We start from the raw sequence: 17,817 nt of genomic DNA, 5'->3' as shown, positions 1-17,817 counted from the left end.
CTGTGTGGGAGGCACGGAGGCCTCCTCTTCTGTCCTCAGGCAACAGGGCTTCCTCCTGCCCTTTTCCCACCCACAAGGGCCGCCGGGACCCGCTCAGGGAGCGCGCCAGGGAGGCTCTCCAGACGCTCGTGGAACAAAGCACTTCTGGACCACGCTACCCAGAGCCTTCATTCAGGCCTAGACAAAACGCCTAGACAAAGAGCTGCCACAGCATCAACACTGGCCTTGCTCTACTACTCCCAGGCACGCCAAACCCCTCACAAAGAGAACTTCTGCCTTCGCCATACTGCTCAACAACAGGACACGCGAGCAATTCCCTCCGACGCGCCGCTTCTCCCGCATCGCCACCACCCACGCTCTTTAGGCACACGCCGGCTGACCAAAACCCATCTCATCCCATCAAAAGCTTCTGCCCAGCCCAAGAGGACCAGCTACGTTCCCGGCTCAATTCATCCCTTACAGTCAGAGCCAAAAATCACCAGCTGACGGTCCTTCAGAATCCTCAATGGAAAGGGGGAGAGGGAATTGTGGGAGCACGGGCAGCACTCGCCACGGTCTCGGTTGAGGCTTGCAGCAGTCATGGAAGAGAGAGCTGGCTTCGGTCAAGTCTCGGGAGTACGGCCACGGCTTGGACGGGTCCTTCAGTCCTTGGCTCAGAGCTTCGGTTGGTAGCCCACATCCTCCCGAGGTAAAAAAGCAGGAGGGCTTTCCTTCCAGGGCCTTTTGCATCTTCTGCCGTGGGAGGCGAATCCTGGTGTTCTGGCTGTGGGGGAAAAAGACAGCCACAAGATGGCGTTTGGAGTCACACGGGCGAGTCGCCTGTCCAAGCGGGACCGAGTCCCTTCCAAAGAGAAACCATGGCAGCCATGCAAGTCCAAGGCTGCACAGGAAACCTCGGGAGCTGCGACTGGGGCTCAGTTCGCGCGGCCACGCTTCCCAGGGGAGGCATGAGACAGGCCCAGAGGTCTGCGCAGCAAACAGGCCCGCAGGAGGGAGGCGGCTAAGAACCCGCGCGGCTCGTGCGTTTCTCCCTCTCAGCTGGCGTAGAGGCGGGAGGGGAGCGACACCTGCCCGGCTGGAGCTTTCGCGCTTGGGCTCGGGGCTTAAGCCCCGAGGCCGAGGCCCCGGCGCGGTTGCTGGGAGACGGGCTCCTGTGGCACGGCACGGCCCCTGAACCTTGCCGGCCACAAGGTGACCTCACCGAGGCCGAGAGGGATGGCTTGGAGGTGGCAAAAGGGAGCCCGCTAGCAAGCGCCAGGAGGCCGAGCGTAGCCACATCCCTGGGTGAGCTCGAACCACCATCCTTTCAGTTAATAGCCGAACGCGCTGACCCATTGCGCCACAGAGACCTCAAAGAGGTTTCCGAAACGCTGCCTAGCAGCCTGCTCCTCTGCCTGGCCGTGCCAGTGCAGCCCAGGTGCTAGAGTGGATTGCGGGCAGTGTAGCGCAAAGGGAGCAGAGTGGCGCAGCGGAAGCGTGCTGGGCCCATAACCCAGAGGTCGATGGATCGAAACCATCCTGTGCTATGTGTGGGCCGGCCTCTTTTGACTCCGCGCCTTCACTCCAGGCTGCAAGTAGCTAAAGGCCAGGCCAGGATGCCGCCTGCGGGGAAGCTCTCGGCAGCCCCCCGCTTCCTGTGTGGGAGGCACGGAGGCCTCCTCTTCTGTCCTCAGGCAACAGGGCTTCCTCCTGCCCTTTTCCCACCCACAAGGGCCGCCGGGACCCGCTCAGGGAGCGCGCCAGGGAGGCTCTCCAGACGCTCGTGGAACAAAGCACTTCTGGACCACGCTACCCAGAGCCTTCATTCAGGCCTAGACAAAACACCTAGACAAAGAGCTGCCACAGCATCAACACTGGCCTTGCTCTACTACTCCGAGGCACGCCAAACCCCTCACAAAGAGAACTTCTGCCTTCGCCATACTGCTCAACAACAGGACACGCGAGCAATTCCCTCCGACGCGCCGCTTCTCCCGCATCGCCACCACCCACGCTCTTTAGGCACACGCCGGCTGACCAAAACCCATCTCATCCCATCAAAAGCTTCTGCCCAGCCCAAGAGGACCAGCTACGTTCCCGGCTCAATTCATCCCTTACAGTCAGAGCCAAAAATCACCAGCTGACGGTCCTTCAGAATCCTCAATGGAAAGGGGGAGAGGGAATTGTGGGAGCACTCGCCACGTTCTCGGTTGAGGCTTGCAGCAGTCATGGAAGAGAGAGCTGGCTTCGGTCAAGTCTCGGGAGTACGGCCACGGCTTGGACGGGTCCTTCAGTCCTTGGCTCAGAGCTTCGGTTGGTAGCCCACATCCTCCCGAGGTAAAAAAGCAGGAGGGCTTTCCTTCCAGGGCCTTTTGCATCTTCTGCCGTGGGCGCACCTGAAAGTAAAACAGCTGCGGCAGGCGTACGCCATGGCCACCAGGGGCGGCGCCGCAGCAGGGGTGCCACCTGCCCCTACTTCCCTGCCCTCGACCGACTCTTGGGGGGCGGGGCGGTCCGTGCCAGCCCGGGAGGCAGCGAGCCGGGACTGGAGGGCCCTGACCTGGGCACACCGGAGGGGCCACCACAAGGAGTTCCAGCACTGGAGTCGGCAGGGTCATCCAGGGAGACCGTACCGGGGAAGTAGTTCCAATTAAGTAGTTCGGGGGAGGAGGCGGGAGGGAGACCAGGGACCGCGCACGTGGGCCATGCCTCCCACGGATCACACAGACACCTGTGCACGTGCAAGCACATGCCATGCCACGCTCCAGCTGCGTGACACCCAGGGGCCGTGGCCCAATAGGCACATGCATGTCTGAAGAGACCTGACATGCTCCTGACCCTGGGGCGGTACCACAACTTCACGAGTTTTGCTTACAACACACCTGTTGATACAACCTAGAATCATATTTGCTTTTTTTGCAACAGCATCACACTGTTGACTCATATTCAACTTGTGGTCCACTGTGACCCCTAGATCTCTTTCCACCATGCTCCTTCCTAGACAGTCGCATCCCATCTTGTATGTATGGAACTGATTGTTCCTTCCTAAGTGGAGCACTTTGCATTTCTCTTTATTAAACCTCATCCTGTTTTCCTCTGACCATTTCACTAACTTGCTAAGGTCATTTTGAATTATGTCCCTCTCCTCCAAAGAAGTTGCAACCCCACCCAGTTTGGTATCATCTGCAAACTTAATAAGCGTACTCTCTATCCCAATATCTACATCATTGATGAAGATATTGAACAGTACGGGTCCCAAAACAGACCCTTGAGGAACTCCACTTGTTATCCCTTTCCAGCAGGATTTAGAACCGTTAACAACAACTCTCTGACTACGGTTATCCAGCCAATTATGCACCCACCTTATCGTGGCCCTATCTAAGTTATATTTGCCTAGTTTATCAATAAGTATATCATGCGAGACCGTATCAAATGCCTTACTAAAGTCTAGGTATATGACATCCACCGCTTCTCCCTTATCCACAAGGCTCGTTATCCTATCAAAGAAAGCTATCAGATTAGTTTGGCATGACTTGTTCTTCACAAACCCATGCTGGCTATTCCCTATCACTTTATTACCTTCCAAGTGTTTGCATATGATTTCCTTAATTACCTGCTCCATTATCTTCCCTGGGACAGACGTTAAACTGACCGGTCTGTAGTTTCCTGGGTTGTTCTTATTCCCCTTTTTATAGATGGGCACAATATTTGCCCTTTTCCAGTCTTCTGGAATCTCCCCTGTCTGCCATGATTTTTCAAAAATCATAGCTAAAGGCTCAGATAGCTCCTCTATCAGCTCCTTGAGTATCCTGGGATGCATTTCATCAGGACCTGGTGAACAGTGGGATGGGGAATGTGGGAGTATGGGGAGCTCAGGGCGGGGGATGAGGAGTGTGAGGATGTGGGGGAGCTCAGGGCAGGGGGTGGGGAGTGTGGGAGGATGGGGAGCTCAGGGAAGGGGTATGGTGGAGCTCAGGACAGGGGGCTGGGGAGTGTATGGGTGTGGGGAGCTCAGGGCAGGGAGTCCAGGAGTGAGGGGGGGCGTAGTGCAGGGATTGTGGTGCAGGAGTCAGGGGTAGGTGGGGGGGGGGGTGTTTGGAGGCTCAGGGCAGGGGACTGGGAGTGCAGCCACTACACTACTTGGCCACCAGATCCCTGGAGTACACTGTGGCTGCGCAGCCCAGCGTGCTGACAGCACCCAAAGCCCCGCCCCCAGCCCGCCAGGCTTAGTGGGGCACCCCAGAGCGGCTTCCTATCGCCCTTGTCTAGCACAACATGGACAGTTGGTTCCCACTACCGTGATCTCCTGGGAGACTGAGACACCATTCTGCCAGGACGGCCCAAGCTGCTGAGGGAAATTGCCCCTCACCATCCCGTCTGTCCAGGTCCCTCTGCCTCTGGGTTTGTTCTTCAAGGGCCAGACGCGTGGGGCTGGGACTGTCCTTGTTCTGTGTTTGCAGAGTGCCCAGCAGAATGGCTACTGCTTCACCCCTGGCCTAGAAATAACCAGAACAGGCAGTTTGGGGAGGGAAGAACCAGGGAAGGGAAGGTTTGGGGCCGGGGGCTAAGAGGCGGGGCTGGGAGGCAGGGCTGGGGTGGAGATGCAGATGGAGGGAGTTGGGGTGGAGGCTGGAAGAAATGGAACTCAAGGAGCTGGAAGGGTTGGTGAAGGATGGAGTAAAGGGAGGGGGGCCAGTCTACAGGACATGGAGGTGCCAGCCACAGGAGGGAGGAAGAGACGTTTGTTTGACAGGACCCCAGGGATTTGGGAGCGAGGAACAGTGGGAGGGGAGTGGGAAACATTTGGGGAGAGGAACCTTTGGGAGACCTGGTGGTGAGGAGGGCGGCAGTCAATGGGAGAGGAGACAAAAAGGAGCAGGTGCTGCCTGGGTCCAAGGAGGTGGGGAGAGATGGGGTCTGGGTGTCACGAGTACCAGAGTTAGCTGCACCTCCGTCCTACTCCCTACCTGGTATCTCTGCCCCCTCCCTCCCGAACTTTCCTTCTGCATGTCTCTGGGCCTCTCTGTCAGTGCCAGAGGGGATCCCTTCCCCCCCCCATGGCTGGATTCTTCCCTTCCCGAGACATGCAGTCACCATCTCAGTGGGGTGGGAGCCCTTTGATGCTTCGCCTGCGTGTTCCCAGCCGAGAAGGGGCGGCTAATCCCGCAGAAGCAGAGCCCTGCACTTTTGAGTACCTGGACCCAGGGTTTTGCTGCTTTATAGCGGGTGGGGTTAAAATAACGGAACGTCTCTTGTCCCACCAATCCCCCAGGACTCACCCCTCTTCTCTGCATTGCGCAGCGTCCGGGGGATACCGCCCCGCGGGGACACTCATGCCCGTGTCCAAGGGGCTGTCCTGTAGCCTATGTCAGTGTGAAAAGCATTAAAGGACCCTGCCCCAGAGGGAGAGCGTCTCTGGGGGCGTTGTCCCGGGATGACTGCAGTGCTTTGTCCACACCAGAGTAGTGAGAGGCAGCCGCAGCCAGGGTTGCCAGATGGTCAATAAAAATACCAGACATACTTGCCATTGCATCACAACCTAGAGTACATCTTATTTAGAAAACTGAGATATTTTCTCAATTTATCTCCTGGACAGAAAGCTCAAATACTGGACTGTCCGGTTCAAACGGGACACCTGGCAACCCTAGCCGCAGCCCCTGCCCGGAAAAGCTCCCAAGCTAAGCACCTGGGGGATTTAGGAGCACCAAGCAGTGGGCACAAAGCACAGTCACACACTTGTGCTCCCAACTCCCTTAGGGCTTTGAAAATGCTCCCCTTAGACGAGTTAGAATCAGTGTCCCCGTTTCACACACGGGGGCTGAGGCCCACTCAGGGGAGTGGCAGGGCCAAGGGCTCTGCAGCAGACCTGGGACTTGAACCTCAGTCTCCCAGAAGTTCCACAACCAGCCCGCTCTGCTTTGCTAAAGGAGCAGGCGGGACTGTTTGTGCAGGAGGAGGAGCTGGGCTGGCTGGCTGGCTGGGGCAGGCCACAACACGGCTCAGCCCTTGGCCTGGCTGAGAGCGAGGAGAGGCCTGCAGGCTGAGGGGCAGTGTGACGGACCGGGCCGTGTCTGGGCACAGCTGAGGGCGTCTGCTCAGGGCGAATTGCTCAAATCCGGGGTTCCTTACAGCCCCCAGACTGGTGACCTCTCCACACAGGCCACAAACCAGTCCCACAGAGCGCTTCAGCTGCCTGCCTGAAGCCTCACGAGCAAAACCCCTCCGGCACCCCAGCAATATCCATGCCCCCGATGGCCCCGGGCCTCATACACCGGTGGGGGTCCTAGCACCCAATCCCACCTACCCCGAACAAGTTCTGTCTGGTCCCAAGAAACCAGCCACAGATCCCTGGTCAATTTACCCTCTGGATCTTACCCACAAATCATGCTGAGCCAATCCTTTAGCATCTAACACCTAAAGGTTTATTATTACAATAAAGAAAAGCATGAGAGTAAGGTTGTTAAAGGAATAGTATGTTACATGCACCGAATCTCCCAGTTCTCGATGCAGCCTCTAGCAGAGATGTTACAGCTGCTGGTTTAAGAGTTCTTGTTGCACATCCTAGGGTCAGGATGGGTTCACAGGTCTCTCGGGCTCTTCGATCCCTGCAATGCTGCCTCTGGGATGAAGTGCTGAGCTGAGAACCAAGATGGCATCGACCACATGGCCTATTTATCCCTCCTTCCTGGCCTCTTCTTGGCTGCAGGAGATCACCTGGTCCTCAGCCTCTCTCTGCTGGCCGCTCTTAGGTGTCCGCCCTCATGCTTTAGGTGTGTCCTTGGCCCATTCAGTGCCATTGTCCCACAGGGCCTCGCTAATTAGCATGTCCACAGGCCGGGCTCTGCCCAATGCTCAACCACATGCAGAGAAATATTCAGGATCCACACAGACAACAGATTCCTAACTACACACACAGACGTTATACAACCACATAAATAGCTTACATAGGACTATCAGATAATAAGCTTCTATTCAGCACCCCACATGGCCCCCTTTTCTACCATTTTCTGGGGCCAACACCCCCACCTATGGGTGCAGCAGTGATCTGGCTGCTCCCCTCAAGATCCAGTAATGTGACAGGCAGTGACTGGAGGAGCTGCCTGGGCATAGACTGTAACCCAGGGGCCCACAGTGCAGCAATCATCAGCAGTGTCTGTGTCTCCCCAGCCCCCATTCAGAGCTGAGTACAGGTACCTCCCCAGCCCCCTCCCCACCCCCGTCTCCTGCTCACAGCAGGTCAATAGGGTTCTCCCATTCTTGGGCCTCTGGTTCCCATGCAGCTGCTCCCAACAGGAGTCCCTTGCAGCCCGGCAGGCTGGGGCAGGCCCCATCTCTCCAGCACCAAGGTGATGACGGATACAGACACCAGGAGGAGCGAGACGAGGGTGCAGCCAATGGCCTAGCGGGCAGGAGATGTGGCCGGCCCTGCAAATGGAAAGGACCTGGTGACAGTCGGGTGCAAAGTGGCAAATGGCTCTGCAGTGCCAGCACTAGGCACAGAGCAGCTGCCGTGTAGAGACCTTGGGTGAGTGCCCAGAGGGCTAGATCTACAGGGGATCATGCTGCAGGGGGCATGTTCCCCCGACAGGAGGCCGAAGTGACAGAGGCTGTTGGGGACTCTCCTCCCTTTGCCCAGGTGGTGTTGGAGGAGCAGGGAAGGACCCAGGTTTGCTCAGGCTGCACCAGGACTTGGTGCAAAGGCCTGACAGGAGCCAGCAACGGACACAGCAGCCCAGACCCTCTCGCCTCTCCCCAGTATGGCTGGCAGCTCACAGGGGCGACCCCGCCCTGGGCACGAGGCCTTGGCACCGGCTGTGGGCTCAGGAGGGGGCGGACATGGGACATAAGCGATGCCGAAGGGAGGGGTGTGGGCATTAGAGGCCACTACCATTGCTCCGCCCCCTTCCCCGCACCTACCCCTGCCCCTGTTCTGAGGCCACGCCCCCACTCATTCCACTCCCCCCTCCCTCTGCTGCTTGGGCTCCCCCACCCTCACTCAGGTTCGCTGGCCTGAGGCTGGGGTTACGGTGCAGGATGGCTGGGGAGTGGGGCGCGGGAGAGGCTGCGGGTTGCAGGCTCTGGGACAGGTTCAGGGCAGCGATGGGAGTTTGGGTGCAGACTCAGAGGCAGTTAACTGTGGGAGGAGGATCCAACAGGAGGCTGGGGTTTGGGGTGGGGGGTGTCTACCCCAGCTGCCTGAGAGATACTAGACTGACTCTGGTTTCCTTGTGTCTCCCCGGCTGGGCTCTCACTCCCACTTCTCCTCTCAGGGTCCCTGCCGGCTCCCCTGCTCTATCTGAATGCGTCCCTGGCGCCTCCAACCCCCCCCAAGCCTCACGAATGTGGCCCCGACTGAGACATCTCACTCCCCTGGCACTCCAGCCCCAGCACAGATTAACTCTCCTGGGTTCCAGGGAGAGTGGCATTTGCGGGTCCCTCTCAATCTGAGGGGGGGCCAAAAATGAGGGATCCCCGAAGCTCAGTCCTCCCTGTCCCTTCCCCTCACCTCAGTGAGGCTTGTGGGTTTTGGAAGAAGGGTTTTTGTATTTTGCTTTTCTCGTGTGTGGTCCCCAACTGGTTTTTCTGGGGGTCAGTGGCCCTGGAGACAAAAAAGGTTCCTCATCCCTGCCTTTAAGAAAGAAAACTTTGAAACCCTTTGTGGTAGACAGAAATTAACATTTGACCTTATTGAAAATGAAGTTTCCTAAAGTTAAAACACCAAATCTGTGTAAACATTCAAATTAAACCAGTCACCCAAGCTCCAGCACTAGCACAATGGCGCCGCGTGATGATGCAATGGACGGTGCGCACCCAGGCTCCTCCCCTCAGCTCTCTTCTGCACCCAACCGCCCCGTCCCAGACCCCAAACTCCTCGGTAGAAATGTGGCCCTTGACCACTTGCCAAAATGCCCCCCCCCCATTAAAAATTATTGACAAAGCCTGATCCAAATGGTTTTTGAAACGTTATTTAATCCGAATTTAAATACATTCTATACAATTGGGAGGGTTGGGGGGAGGGGGACGCAGCTGCTGGCTCCTCAGCTCCTTGTGCTCTCACTGGCTGTCTTCCTGCTGCAAGGGAAGCAGAATCCGTCACATTCATCCCTGGGGACTCAGGGGTACTGGGCCCCCCCAGCATTTCCACCCTCCACCCCCCTGCGCTGAGACTTGTTCTGCTCTCTGGTCACCCCCCGTCAGGCCCGCAGGGTGAGCTTCTGACCCACCCAGCAGGGACGTGGGGTGGGGGCAGCATGAGGAAAGGGGCGGGGGACTCCCTGAGGGGATGGGAAGGAGACCCTGGCCCTGCCCCGCTCTCCTGCATCTGCTCCGGCTGCTCACCATGTATCCCAGGAGCTGATGGGCCTGCCCATGCAGGGCGTGGGCCAGGACCAGCCCGGCCTGGCTGGGGCGCCTCAGGGGGGAGCGGGCAGCGAGCAGAGCCTTGTCTAAAAAGCAGTTCTCCTGCTCTGGCGTGAAGAGCTGCCCAAAGACCTGAAATCAAGAGCACGGGAGGTTTCAGCTGACGGCCCAGAGCCCGGCCCCAACTCCTGGGGCTAAAACAGCTTCCTCCTTCTGCAAACTCCCTTCCAGACCCTGCACCCAGACGCTCTCCTCACCCTGCACCCTAACCCCTGCCCCAGGTCACACCTTCCTCCTGCCCCCAAGACCCTCCCAGACCTCACCCCCCTCCGCACAACAGAGCAGCCCTAGGCCACTGGCCAACATCTTGGAGCGACCTCCATCAAAAAGTGTTGCCCCCCCCCGCCCTGCTTCCCCTCCTACGGGAGATCCGGGGCAAGGTGCGGCGCTGCCCCTAGGAAGCGCCGCCCCTTTGAAACGCCAGGACAGCGTCACAAAGGGGCAGCGCCGCCCTGTCCACGGCTCGAATAGTCGAGGGAAAATGCATCGACCATTCGATCAGCGACTCCCCGCTTCCCACCCCGCGTCCTACCCGCACGAGGGCCCCAGCCAGCCCCACCCCCGAGCCCTGCCCTGCCCTGGCAGCGCGTCCTTACCTCTCCCACCCGCACGGTGTTGCTGTGCGCCAGGACCCATCTCTCCTTATAGTAGTGCCTGCACCACAGGTCCTCTGCCTGGTGGATGTTGAGGCCTGCAAGAGACAAACCAGGGTGATTCTGCTGGCAGGTCTGAGCCCTTCCCCTCCCACGGGTCCCTGCAGGCATCCCTGGGCAAATGGAGGGGCACAGGGGGCAGAAGGGGAACACAGAGGGACGCATCCCCCCTTGGGCCAGTCTGGGGGAAAAGGGCTGGGTCCCCTCCCCCCGCCGCCGGCACCCTCAGGGTGTCCCTGGGGCCCAGGTCCCGGCTGGGTTCCTTACCCCTGTGGTGCAGGAGGAGTCGGTACAGGCTGTGCACCCCCTTCCGGGCCAGCCGGCTGACGTCTTCGGATGGGTCCGAAATAAAAAGGCCCAGCTGGGCCACGTGGTGACCCATCCTCGGCCAGTCGGCGGAGTTCTGAGGGGAGAGAAGAGGGGGGGTCCCTCAGCATCCTGGGGCTGCACGTCCCATGCTAACGGCCGCCGAGGCGGTTCTGAGCTCGGGGACGGACAGAGACACCTCCCGGGGCGGGGCGGGGCGGGGCGGGGCCGGCCTTGCGAGGAGACAACCCTGAGCAATGGCCCCGACTGAAGGGTCACTCCGGGGGTGGAACAAGGGGATCCACTGACGGCCACTCCCCAGTCTGGGGCTCAGGTGCCCCCCGGAAAGGCCCAGGGTCGCCCCTCCCCGGGGAAAGGAGAACGCGGCCCATTCCCGGCCCATTCCCAGCTCTGCCTCCCGGGGACGCTCCCAGCCCCGCGCCCTGCAGCCCCAGACCCCCCGGCTCCGAGGTCACTTACCTCAAACCCCGGGAGGGTGGTGGCGACTCCCAGCAGGGCCGTGGTGCTGCCAAGGGCCCTGGCTCGCTCCTGGGGCAGGCGGGACTCCAGCCACGGGCTCAGGTGCTGGGGGGGAAAGAGGCAGGTCAGGACCCGTAGGGAGGCGCCGGTTCTGGGCAGAGCCTGGGGCTCCTCTCAGACTGTGCCCCCCCCCCCCCAGCCACTGACACAGCTCCTCTCTCGGCCCCCCGAGGAAGCAGGGACAATGGCCCCGTCCCCCCCACGGGGCTCACCTCCATGATCAGCTGCAGCCTGGCGGTGTCTGGGGACTCGGCGAGGAGGCTTGCCAGTAGGGCCTGGAGGTCGACGGGAAGGGCCCGGATGAACTGCTGCAAGACAAGGGGGAGCCCTGGGTCAGAGGGGGGTTGGGGAATCCAGGCCACCCGCTGGCTCCGGGGTGCAGCCTTGAGCAGGGTCTGAGCCGCCTCGCAGAGCAGGGAGGAGCCCAGGCTGGGCATGGAAGGGACGGGCCCCCAGGGAGAGCAACGGGAAACCTGGAGGGAAGGATCCAAACCTGCAGCTTCTTCTCTCCCTCTGCCCCCACCCCCACTCCTCTCTGGAGCTCCAGCCCAGCCCGGGAGCAGGGCCCGGAGGGACGTACCTGTGTGTGGATGGGCTCCTGCTGCCAGTCCCCAGACACAGTCTGTCCCACGGCCGCCCTCAGCAGGGGGCTCAGGAGCTGGGCCTGTAGGGGAGGCTGCAAGGTGCTGGCAGGAGAGAGGGGCAGAGACTGTTCATTCAGCAGCAGGGCTGTGTCCAGACTCAGGGGGTTTTTCGGGAAAAGTAGCCTTTTTCCGAAAAAACATCACCTGCGTCTAGACTGCAGTCGCGTTCTTTCGAAATTAAATCGAAAGAACGCGGCTTTTCTTTCCACGGCGGTAAACCTCATTTCACGAGGAAGAACGCCTTCTTTGGAAAGTGCTTCTTTCGAACGAAGGCGTTCTTGAATGGAACTAGGGCTTCTTCGAAAGAGAGCATCCAGACTCACTGGGTGCTCTCTTTCGAAAGAGGCTTGCAGTCTAGACATAGCCCAGGAGACAGAGACTTTCCCACTCCCTGGTCAGGGGATCTGCTCTGGGGGGGAGTCGGCGGGGGGGGGGGGGGTCGGTACCTGAGGCTGCAGGCGGCGTTGAGGCAGTCGGCCAAGACCAGTGGGGTGGGGGAGTCCTCCATGATCTCCTGTGAGACCCAAGGAGACAAAGGGGCGTGTGAGGCTGGGGCCCCCAAGAGACGCTCACACGGCCAGCGCCCCCACCCAGCAGGATCCAACCCCACTGCCTCCCGCTGGCCTGTAGCCCCCCTGCCCGGCACAGGGCCCCTCCCAGCACCCCCCTCCCAAACCGGGACCAGCTCAATCCTTGTCCCCAGGCCGTCTCCTGCCCCTCACTGCCCTGGTGACCAGCCTCTGAACCTCCTCCTCCCTGATCCCCAGGCGCATCCTCAGCAGCCCGCTCTGCTAACCTTCCAGCTCCCCCCCCCCCCATGGCCCGGGGAGACCCCTCCCTGTTCCGAATCCCCCTCCCTGTCCAGCACCCCAGACCTGCCCCATTTCTGTGTCCCTCCCTCCTCCAGCATCCCCGCCCACCCTCCCCATGTCCACCTCCCCCTCCCCCTCCAGCACTCCTGGCCCCACCCATCCCATTTCCAGCACCCCCACCCGCCGCCATGGCCCAGGCAGACCCCTGTCCACCCCACATATCCCCTCCCCTCCTCCCGGCCGCCGCGACTCGCTCACCACGATCCTGGCCATCATGGTGTCCTTGCAGCAGCGCGGCGCCAGGGTGTCCTCGCCCCTTTGGAGGGCGGCGAGGCAGGCGGGGGGGACGGCCAGGAGGAACCGCTGCAGGGCGGCTGGGCTCTGCACCCCAGAGAGAGTCTGTGAGCCTGGGGCCTGCCTGCCCCCCACGGACAGCTGCAGGGCTCAGGCCTCCCAGGAGTGGAGGTGGGAGCTGCCGGTTGTCCAAGCACCCACACTCCCCCCCCAACTGCTTCCTCAGGCTTGTGGGGGCCCAGCTGGTGCATGACAAGAGACCTCAGCTTGGGGGGCCCAGGTCATGCAGGAGAAGGGGCCCCAGGGGGATCCCCAGGGACAAGCCCCTCCCGGAGGGGGGGACGTGCTGGGAAGGGGCCGGACAATCTCGGGTCCCCCCCGTGTGGAGAAGGTTCCTACCGTGTCCCGGGTGTGGAGCTGCTCTTCAATATCATAGATGGCCCCTTCCTCCACCCGGGAGTCCATCCGCTCCTGGCAGAGCTCCGCCGAGGCGCAGGGGGGCTCTGTGCGGGAGGGAAGGGACCAGGGTGACTCCAGCGGCCAGCAGGGGTCACGCGCCCCCATGTCAGGGACCCAGGGCAGCTTGGGCCCCACACGCCCCTTGCAGGGACCCATCCCCCTTCCACCCTCACATCTGCCAACGCCCTCAGCAGAGCCCCCGCCAGGAACAAGAGAGCCAAGCAGCAGCTCCTGCCCCCATCCATTGCCCTGGCTGCGGGGCAGACACTGGGGCTGCCCCCCCGTGTACTGGGTGAGCCCCTGGGCCCAGCATGTTCACGGCCCCTCACCTGGGTCTGAGCGGCTGCAGGAGGTGGCCCGGCTGCAGCTGGAGGCCCAGGCGCTGCTGCTCACTGAGCTGGACCCACAGCTGCAGGGGCTGGTGCGGAGAGGCTGGGGGCTCCCGGAGACTGGCAGGTCCCCGGGGGCCGGGCAGGGCGATGCCCCCTGGTGGTAATGGGGGCTGGGCTCCTGGGGCAGGTGTTTCTCTCCACAGAGGAGGCCCCAGAGCCACCCTACCCGGCTGCCCCGCTGGGCTGGGTCCCGCCTTCCCAGCCGCCTCTGGAGCCAGGTCCGGAGGGGCCTGGCCGGTGGGCGAGTCGCCCCGAGCTGGTGGGATTCAGCTTCCCCGCCCGCGGGGACGGAGGAGCTGCTTCCCACCGGCCCTGGGGCCATCTTCAGGGCTTTCCGGAACCACAGCCTGATGTGTTTGGCCATGCTGCAAATGAGGGGAGCAAAGGGGAGCTTGGGGCGCAGCCTGCAGAGCGAAATCCAGGGGTTCCAGCTCCCCAGAGCGACTGCCCCCAGCCCCCAAATGGCCCCTTGCTTATCGGCTCGGTCTTGCACAGGCACTGCAAGGACCTGAGTCTCCTGCCCATCAACAGCCCCTGCTCGGCCAATCAGGGGAGAGTCTAAGGTGTGTGGGGGGGGGGGGGGTGGAGCGTTCTCCCCAAAGACACCGGCATAGACCTGGTCCAGCCCCACCTCCCCAGTCCCCACAATGGGGGCTGCATCCCCCGCCCCACGGCTCCTGCAAACCACCCCCCCTCCTTCAGCTAGTCTGTTGGGTCACAAGCTGGGGGGGCAGCAGGGGAAGGTCACAGAAGAGGCAAGAACAGAGCAGAAATGTGGGCGGGATGGAGGAAAAGGGAAACCAACCAGGAGAAAGCCCCAGTGGCGCTAAGGACACAGCCCAGGTGAGGAATCACCTTCTGGCCCTTGACCGAGGGCTGGGCCTGCCTGGAACCCAGCCGGCCCCGGGCGGGATCCAAACCCCTGGGGGCTCTTACCTTCTGCAAAACGCTGTCCGGATGTGGAACTCACAGAGGACAAAGCAACTGTGAGCAGGAGACGCACCAGAGCTAAAGCAACCGGGGGTCTCCAAAGTCCCCTGGGCCCGCCCCCCCCTTTTCTCAGCCTGAGATGTGGGTTCCTCTGTGAGGTCACCACCTCCCCACCTGCCCTTTGCCTGATCTGCTGAGGGCTGCCCAAAGCCCCTGTGAGGTCACTGCCCCCCCCACCTCACCCTGCCAGGCAAATGTCCTGCCTCTGGCCACCCCTCTGGGAAGTTGGAGCCATTCCTAGGGGTCCCCCCCACTCCCTGACTGGGCATCCTGCAGCCAGCAGCTCCAGTAGCCCCATAGGCTGCTCCCTGCCCTACACTGCAGGCTTCTTGCACAAGAACTGTTTCACACCGGAGTTCTTGCGCAAAAGGTCTCGTGCAAGAGCACCTCCACCCTGCCATGTGCTTTTGCACAAGAGTGTCCATGGCACTGTGAACGCTTTCTCGTGCAAGAAAGCTCTGATGACCATTTTAGCCATAAAAGTGTCTTGCTCAAGAAGCCCCTGGTGCCCGTCCACGCTGCCTTCTTGCACAACAGCTCTTGCACAAAAGGGGCTTATTCCTCGTGGGGAGAGGAATAACTCCTGTGCAAGAAGCCCTCTTTTCTGATGCTTTACTGCAAATTTACTTGCACAAGAATTCACGTGCAGTGTAGACGCGCCACAAGTTTTTGCACAAGAACAGTTGTTCTTGGGCAAAATGCCTGCAGTGCAGCCGCAATGTGTACGTTAGGCATGTCCACTGGGAGCAGAGGAGAGGGTAGAGGAGTGGGGTCCTGGGATGGGCATGTTAATGTGGGGTTCACCCTTGGCTCACTCTGCACCTTTTGGGTGACCCTGCCTTGTTCCGTGCCTCAGTTTCCCCCCACTGCACCATGGGACCAGGGACTCTGCCCCACCTCGGTGTGCTTGGATGCAGTCAGGCCAGTCTGTGACAATTATAAAATTGTCAGACATATGGATGAACATAATTTGTTGGGGAAAGTCAACATGGTGTCTGTAAAGGGAAATCATGCCTTACTAATAGCGAGAGTTCTTTGAGGGAGTCAACTATCATGTGGTCAAGGGGGATCCAGTGGAGATAGTGCATTTAGATTTCCAGAAAGCCTCTGACAAGGTCCCTCACCCAAGGTTCTTAAGTAAAGCATGTTGTCATGGGAGAATAGGCTCGGCTTATGGTCTCCCCATAACCCTCCTGCAGCTGGTTCTGCCGCATCCAGCCGCTCAGACCCATACCCTCCCCATTGGACACATGCCTCAGTTTCCCTCCAATGGGCACATGCCCTGGTCTCAGATCTCCCCACAGGCGCATGCCCCTGGCTCTCTGCAATACTCACCGAGGAAAAGGATGGTGAGAGCAGATCCCATAATGGGACAGTGAAGGGTACCACCGATCCCCTAATGCGCAGCTCCACCCCTCCTCAAATAAGGTACTCAGCTGGTGGTTGCAGCTACAGGAAGTCAATAATATTTCATCTCTTCTGGTATCCCTTGCCTCTTATCGGCAGGCGACATCTCGTGCAATCACAGTTAATTAGAGGTCTTTGCAAAACCGAGGAAATGATCAGCCTGGCTCAGTGTCCTGCAGCTCCAGCTTGTCCGTATCCCTGTGGGGAGAAAGGGAAGTCTCCTCTGTCTGTGGGGAGCCAGGAGACCACAGGTTCTGAAATTCAATCATTGACTGACCATTATTTCCATGACGATTCCCCTCCCCCTTTCTTTGTTTCTAGATCCAAGTGGTTGGTGACTCATGTAAATAAAATCAGGAAGTGATCATGCAATTAAAGGAAGCTGTTGTGAGGCCTGTTAGTGAAGGGACAGAGTTAAGGGTGTTTAGGGAACAGTAAGTGGCATTTCCTGGCTTTGGAGGCTTTGATTCTTTAAAGCCTCCTGCTCAGCTTGCAAACCTGCCCACGTGCAACACAGGCCCTGGCACCATGCGAGGAATGGGCATGAAGGGGAACACCTGGGTTCACTGCCCCTTGCACCATAGCTGAGCGGTGTTGGCGGCTTTACACTGTAGTGCTTGGTTCTAAGGGTCTTTAGTCAGCCTGTGAATTAAATCAGCCAGGTTCAAAAGAAAATGGGAGCAAGAGAAATTCCATTCAACCCAATGGGTCACCAACCAGGAGAGACTCAGGGACTTTCGCATGTGCCACATAAACCTTGCCCACTGAGCTGCCAGTGGGTGTGTGGCTAGGCCCCTAGAGAGGGACATAAGCTGTGTTTGTGCAGCTGCTGGCTACCTGGCAGGAGTAAGCTAGTAGTCAGGCACATTTGGCCCTGGTCCCAGCTCTGGGAGGGGAGTGGGGACTAAGGGTTAGAGGAGGAGGTTGGGAACTAGAACTCCCATGTAACAGCTAAGAACCAAGCCCTTTCTGTTTGCAGATCCTGGTTGGGCCTGGGCAGCCCTTAGACCTGCTGTGGGGAGCCAGGCTCATAAGCCTCCCCCAGCAACACACAGACAGCCCCTTCCCTCCCCCTCTCCCCCCCCCCCCCCGCCATCTGCAGAACGATACGGATGCTGAGAGCATCTCTGGGCAGGCTCAGCTGAAGGGACTTGCCCCAGGCCAGGTGTTCCCCTCCCTTGGAGACCAACATCATTCCCCTTCTCATGGGCCCACAGGTCACATCCACACTTGGCCCGTTGGCCCTGGGGGAACCCGCTTCAGGGCGACAGCCCCTTCTCGTATGGTCCTTGGGGCCACACACTCCTGGGGGGCACTAGAGCCCTTTATTTCCAACCTTCTACTGTGCTGCTTTCCATGGGAACCTCCCAACCAGCACACACAGGGACAAGGGCCGGCAATTCCTCCTGTGGCCGCTAGGTGGCGCTGCAGCCTTGCACTGCCCCATTCCCCAGAGAATCTGGATTTGTGCTGCTCTGATCTGGCCCCTCTGCATTTGATGGGATAAATGAGGCCCTGTTGCACTCGCGGCTGGCTGAGTCAGGCTATGTCTGCACTCGCCGCTTCTTGCCTGAGAAATATGCAAATGAGGCTAAGCGTGGAATATCGCCTAATGAGCCACCATTTTTGCAGAAGAGGCTCTTGCGCCAGAAGGAGCTGTCTGCACGGCCCCTTTTTGTGCAAGAAAAACCCTCTTGCGCGATGCTGTTACGCCGATTATTTTCAGGAATAACGGCATTGCGCAAGAGTGTAAAGCTGCAAAGTTGCCATCCCCACTCAGCTATGCAGGAAAGAGCAGCAAACCCATCACACCTGCTTTTCTCCCCATCACACCTGTTCTTCTCATGGTGCCAGGGCTCATGTTGCACATGGGCAGGATTGCAGGCTAAGCAGTAGGCTTTGAAAAGTCAAACTCTCCGGAACC

General features: G+C 59.8%; 1 non-coding gene across 1 annotated transcript; it reads right to left on the bottom strand.

The window, feature by feature from the left end:
* Nucleotides 1-1,275: 1,275 nt before the first annotated feature.
* Nucleotides 1,276-1,349, bottom strand: TRNAN-AUU (transfer RNA asparagine (anticodon AUU)). The gene has a single exon. It is a non-coding gene; the product is annotated as a tRNA-Asn (tRNA).
* Nucleotides 1,350-17,817: the final 16,468 nt, after the last annotated feature.

This window comes from Pelodiscus sinensis, chromosome 25 (genome assembly GCF_049634645.1).
Source record: "Pelodiscus sinensis isolate JC-2024 chromosome 25, ASM4963464v1, whole genome shotgun sequence".
In the NCBI taxonomy this organism is placed as follows: domain Eukaryota; kingdom Metazoa; phylum Chordata; order Testudines; family Trionychidae; genus Pelodiscus; species Pelodiscus sinensis.
This window is presented reverse-complemented; position numbering and strand designations above follow the sequence as displayed.